A 6,692-nucleotide genomic window follows, 5' to 3' on the forward strand; every position below is an offset into this window, starting at 1 on the left:
TGGATAGGTAGGATCAACTTAGTAAAAATGGTAATCTTACCAAAAGCAATCTACAGATTCAATGCAATCCCTATCAAAATACCAGCACAATTTTTTACCGACCTCGAAAGGATAATCCTCAACTTTATAAGGAAAAACAAAAGACCCAGGATAGCCCAGGCAACCCTGTACAATAAAGGAACTTCCAGAGGCATCACCATCCCTGACTTCAAGCTCTACTATAGAGCTGTAGTCCTGAAAACAGCTTGGTATTGTTACAAAAGCAGACAGGTAAACCAAAGGAATCTAATCAAAGACCCTGATATCAACCCACATACCTTTGAACACCTGATCTTTGATAAAGAAGCTAAAACTATACAATGGAAAAAAAGAAGCCGTCTTCAACAAATGGTGCTGGCATAACTGGATGTTGACAATTAGAAGAATGCAGATGGATCCATGTTTATTGCCATGCACAAAACTTGAGTCCAAATGTATTGAAGACCTCAACATAAGTCCAGTCACAGTGAACCTGTTAGAAGAGAAAGCAGGAGGTACCCTTGAACAAATTGGTACAGGAGACTGCTTCCTGAACATAACACCAGTAGCACAGATACTGAGATCAACAATTAATAAATGGGACCTCCTGAAACTGAGGAGCTTCTGCAGGGCAAAGGACACAGTCAGCAAGACAAAACTACAGCCCACAGAATGGAAAAAGACATTCACAAACCCCACATCTGACAGAGGGCTGATCTCCAAAATTTACAAAGAACTCAAGAAGCAAGTCTCCAGAACATCAAAGGATCCAATTTAAAAATGGGGTACGAAACTAAACAGAGAATTCTCAATAGAGGAGTCCAAAATGGCCAAGAGACACTTGATAAAGTGCTCAACATCTTTAACCGTTAGGGAAATGCAAATCAAAACAACTCTGAGATACCATCTCACTCCTGTCAGAATGGCTAAAATCAAAAACACTAATGACAGTTTATGCTGGAGAGGATGTGGAGAAAGGGGAACACTCCTCCACTGCTGGTAGGGGTGCCAACTTGTGCAGCCACTTTGGAAATCAGTATGGAGATTCCTCAGAAAAAAGGAAATTAGTCTACGACAAGCTCCAGCAATTCCACTCTTAGGCAAATACCCAAAAGATGTACCCTCATACAGTAAGGACATCTCCTCAACTATGTTCATAGCAGCTTTATTTGTAATTGCCAGAACCTTGAAAGAACCTAGATGCCCCTCAACTTAAGAGTGGATAGAGAAAATGTTGTACATTTACACAATGGAGTACTACTCAGCAGAAAAAAAAAATGGAATCTTGAAATTTACAGGCAAATGGAAGGCACTGGAAGAAACCATCCTGAGTGAGGTAACCCAGTCACAAAAAGACAAGCATGGTATGTACTCACTCATATATGGATTTTTGACATGGAGCAGGTCACTCCCAGCCCACAATCCCACTGCCAGAGAGTCTGGGGTGCAGGGAGTACCCTAAGAGAGATATGTATGGTAACCCAGAGAAGGGTTATGGGATGAGATCTCCGAATTGGATTGGTGGGAGAAGGGGAGGTTAGAAGGAGATGGGAGAAAGAGAGGGAGAAAAGAGGAGGGGAGAGGAGGACATTGGAGAGCAGGAAGGTTGAGCCAAGGTAAGAATAGAGGAGAAAAGGATGGGAGATACCAGAAAAGAGGGAGCCAGTATAAATTGGAGAAGAGATCTGGCACTAGTGAGATCTTCAAAGATCTATAAGAATGACACCAATTAGCATTAAGTACCCTAAATGCCCTCCCATGATAATGAGAATGATGGCTACCTTATATGCCATCCTAGAACTCTCTCATCCAGTGGCTGATGGAGGCAGAGGCAGACACCCAGAGCTGTGAACCGAATTGAACTCCTGGAACCCAGTTGCAAAGAAGAGTGATGACCAAAGGAATCAAGATCTGGCTGGCGAAACCCACAGAGGCAGCTGATCTAAACAAGGGGGAACACATGGACCCCTGACTGAAGACTGAGGAGCCAGCATGGGACTGATCCAGACATCCCTCCCACCTAACCTGGGTGACACAGAGGAGGCCTTGGCAATCTGTGGGTCCTTGGAGAGGGGAGCAGTATTCATTCCTGGCATACAGAAGGACTCTGGGAACCCATACCATGTGGTGGGATGCTCTCTCAGCCTGGACACATAGGTAAGAACCTGGGCCCTTCCTGGGATGATGTGACAGACTCTGAAATTCCCTCATGGAGGCCCTTGCCCTCCCTGGGGAGTGGACAGGGGATGGAGTGGGGGGTGAGGGGTTAGGAGGATTGGGGGGTCGGGGAGGAGGGGAGGGAGAGGGAACTGAAAGTGACATGTGTCAAAAGTTAAATTTAAAAAAGCCAATTAAAAAAAGATTACATACAATGCCTGGGAGTTTATTAAGTGTTTTTGCCAGTTTGCTGCAGCCTCTCTAACAAGTCCATGATTTCTGGGTGGTTTAAGCCCAGAGGCCATCATGAGGTTTCAATCAAGTCATGCTTGAAAGCTTCAGCCATGTGAAGATTCAAGTGAGGCTGGAAGACCTACTACTGAGGAAATGCCTTCATAGGGATGTTGGGGAAAAGGCTTCATTTACTTGCTAGCAGTTGTCAAAGACCTCAGTTGTCCACCATAGATACCTAAGTCTACAGCCTTAACTGTCTTTGTTGCATGTCAGAGGGACTTTCCTCAATGAAGCACGAGAAGGAGGTGAAAGGCACAGAGAAAAGCTAATAATGAAACCTTCATGACAAAGTGTCAGAAAACCAAGTTTTCACTCTGTTTTTCATTAGCAACAAGTCACTGGGGGCATCCACACTCAAAAGGGCAGAAAAATGTGGCCCTGCCTCCACAAGCATGAATAAGAGATGTTCGTCCGTAAAGACCACCTAGAATATGCAGTGGTATTCAAACCACCATACCCTTCTCATCAATTAGCAAGTGAACTAAGGAAACCACAAAGAGTTATAATAGGGGTAGTTGCAAGATGAAAGGCTCCAGAGTAGTGTCCCCTGCCTTTCCATCCACCCTAGGCTGGGATGTGACTAAGAAATTAAATGATTTTGTTAAACCACTAGGCTTCAGGGGTTTTGCTGTAGTAATTAGCCTCCCCTGGCTAATAACAAAACTGTGAGCAATGGAGCACATGAGTTATTCCACCAACATTTGGCAAAAACAAGTCAAGGTACATAAATATTAGCTGATGACTGTATTTATAAAGTTAATGTGTAGGCTTGCTGCCAGGCCTAATGGCTTGAGTTCAATCCCCAGTACTTAGACACTGACCCCACACCCGGTTGTCCTCTGTCCTCCACATGTGCCTTGGGCCATGGAATGTACATGCATACACACACACACACACACACACACACACACACACACACACACGTACACACGTGCACACATCTGTACATAAGCGCACACACTCACACACAACTGTTTTAAAAGTTAATATGTAGAGCAAGATTTTTTAATCCAAACATTAAGATTATACTTGTCATTGCTGCTACTTGGGGCCCAACTTTTCCTGTCTTTTCCACAAAGTGCTAAAGAACAGAGCTTCCAGTCTGCACTCCTTTGCTTACATCTTCCAGAGTCCTCGGGCCTTCAGATCATGCTGGCCTGCAGATGTTTGCATCAAGTCCAATTTCTGCGTTCTCAGCCCCTGTATCGTTCAGGAATCCCTCAAAGGGTTTTGGGCCAACTACCTTCAAAGCTCTTACTCCCCTGAACCGGCAAAGGATTGTTAGTTCCTAAAGCAACTTTGCCAAGAAAGAGCTTTTCTCCCATGGACCTACCCTGCACCATTCTCCACACTTTGAAGTGAGAGCTTGCAGAAATGTTAGTTATTTCTAAATTGTATTTAAAAATTTTCAACTATATTTCCTTGATGTACTGGTTTTTTGCAGACTTAAAAACCTCTATTTGATTTTTTTCCTTTGGAAGGTAGTTCGCTGTTATCAAAGCAATTGCTCAAATGTGTGAGAGTATAGCACCACTATTCAATAAACAAAGCAAGAGGTTTATCTATAATTCCAAAGCAAAGATATTTAATCTTTGAGGTAGATATTAACAACAACCCCACAACCCTCTTTCTCTAGATTCTATTTAATAAGCAGTTCATTTTAAGCCATTTAAAGACAGTTTATTATAACAATAGCTAATAATGCAGAAATTGGTGCAAAGACTTATATTATTAACTTTGGACTCGGAAGTGGATGGAGGTGAGGTGGTGACAATGAATTATTTTTGAAAAGTTAGGAATGAGCCATTGAGATGTCTCAATCTGATCATCTGAGTTTGATACCAACATTCACATGATGGAAGGAGAGAACTAACCCCCATATGTTGTCATCTGACCTACACATATGAGCCATGATGTGTGCATACCCCTCCCCAAACACACACATACATAGAAAGAAAAGTAAGAAAAACGTTTTTTGTTTACTTTTTCTTTTTTATTTTATTTTTAAATTTAAATTAGAAACAAGGTTGCTTCACATGTCAACCCCAGGTCCCTCCTCCCTTACCCTCCCACCAACCCCTCCAATAGCCCCTCATTTCCCCAAGAAGGGTGAGGCCCCTCCATGGGGGTGTCCATAGTCTGTCATTTCATCCAGGGCAGGGCCTAGACACTCCCCCAAGAGTCCAGGGTGAGAGTGCTTCTCTCATTGTTAGATGGGAGCCCAAAGTCCATTTGTATACCTGGGATAAATATTGATCTACTGCCCAAGGCTCAATAGATTACCTAGGCCTCCTCACTGACACCCTCATTCAGGGTGTCTTGATCAGTCCCATGCTGGATTCTCAGGCATCAGTCTGGGATTCAAGAGCTAACCCTTGTCAGGTCAGCTGTTTCTGGAAGTCTTAACCCCTTCGCTCATCAGTCCTCCATCTCTGCCACTGGATTTCTTGAGTTCAGCTCAGTGTTTAGCTATGGGAGTCTGCCTTTGCTTCCATCAGCCATTGAATGAAGGTTCTGTTTCCAAGACACTCTGGCCATGGGATTGTAGGCTGGCACTCCCCAGATCTATGTCTAAATTCCATATATGAGAGAGTACATGCCGTGTTTCCCTTTTTGTGACTGGGTTACCTCACTCAGGATGGTTTCTTCTAGTGTCATCCATTTGCCTGCAAATTTCAGGATTCCATTGTTTTTTTTCTGCTGAATAGTACTCCATTGTGTAAATGTACCACATTTTCTCTATCCACTCTTTGGTTGAGGGGCATCTAGGTTGCTTCCAAGTTCTAGCTATTACAAATAATGCTGTTATGAACATAGTGGAACAGACGTCCTTGTTGTATGAATGGGCATCTTTTGGATATATGCCTAAGAGTGGAATTGCTGGGTCTTGTGGTAGGTTTATTCCCATTTTTCTGAGGAATCTCCATACTGATTTCCAAAGTGGCTGAACCAGTTGGCACTCCCACCAGCAATGGAGGAGTGTTCCCCTTTCACCACATCCTCTCCAGCATAAATTGTCATTGGTGTTTTTTATTTTAGCCATTCTGACAGGAGTAAGATGGTATCTCAGAGTTGTTTTGATTTGCATTTCCCAGATGACTAAGGATGTTGAGCACTTTCTCAAGTGCCTCTCAGACATTTTAGACTCCTCTATTGAGAATTCTCTATTTAGTTCTGTAGAAGAAAAATGTCTTTAAAAGTAAAAAAGTTTAAAAAAAATTATGTGTCTAGAGAAAAGGTCACCTCTATTATGTAGATATAATACACAATAAGACATCAACAGAGTGATAACTCTTCTTGGTCATCAAGTTGACATACATGAGAAAAGGAAGCCTCAACTGAAAAATTGCCTTCATCATAATGGCCTATGTACATGCCTGTAAGGCTTCTTCTTTTTGGTTGCTAATTGATGTAACAGATCCTAGCACACTGTGGGTGGTACCATCCCTAGACAGATGGATCTAGGCTGTATAAGAAAAGTGGAAGTAAGACTGTAAGCATTGTTCCTCCATGGTCTCTACTTCAGGTCACATCTTAAGTTCCTGCTCTGCCTTCTCTCAGTAATAAACTATCACTCTGATATGTAAGATTGAATAAACCCTTTCTTCCCCAAGTTGTTTTTGGACAGAATGTTTTATCACAGCAACCAAGATGAAAACCAGGACAAATGGTAACTTGGAAAATTATAAATACAACTGTTATGCTTTTTCAAGTTTGAATTAACAGTAGATTCTCTTCTTTTGGCTATCTGTGAGCAGGTATTATAAAAGAGAGATGAACGCAAGCTAGAACCAATAAATTTGTAAACCGAACTGAGAATAAACGTAGCCCAGAAATGCAGGTGCTTGCTAGTCTGAAAAATTATTTCCCCTAGCCAGATTTTCCAAGCAGAAAATGACTCTAAAATTAAGGTAACTCCTAGCAGCAAAGATCAAGGACATTGCCCTCAAGATAAAGAACAAATGAGGAGTTTGTTTGCACATACCTTGTTAGAATGTTGGAAAGAACCGAGGCATCTTCTCAGCTGCAATAAAAAAGAAGCCCTCTATAGAGCTGAGAGTTCCCGTCCCACAGCTATGTCTAAAATAGTAATAATTAAGTTAATTAAGTGTGGAAAGAAATACCCAACTCAAAAAAGAATTGTTGGTATGACCTTTGACACACAGAATGAACTCAAAGCAAATACACAGAAAATCCACAAATATACTGAGAGCTATGTTGGA

Source organism: Mesocricetus auratus, unplaced genomic scaffold, assembly GCF_017639785.1.
Source record: "Mesocricetus auratus isolate SY011 unplaced genomic scaffold, BCM_Maur_2.0 Super-Scaffold_4256, whole genome shotgun sequence".
In the NCBI taxonomy this organism is placed as follows: Eukaryota; Metazoa; Chordata; class Mammalia; order Rodentia; family Cricetidae; genus Mesocricetus; species Mesocricetus auratus.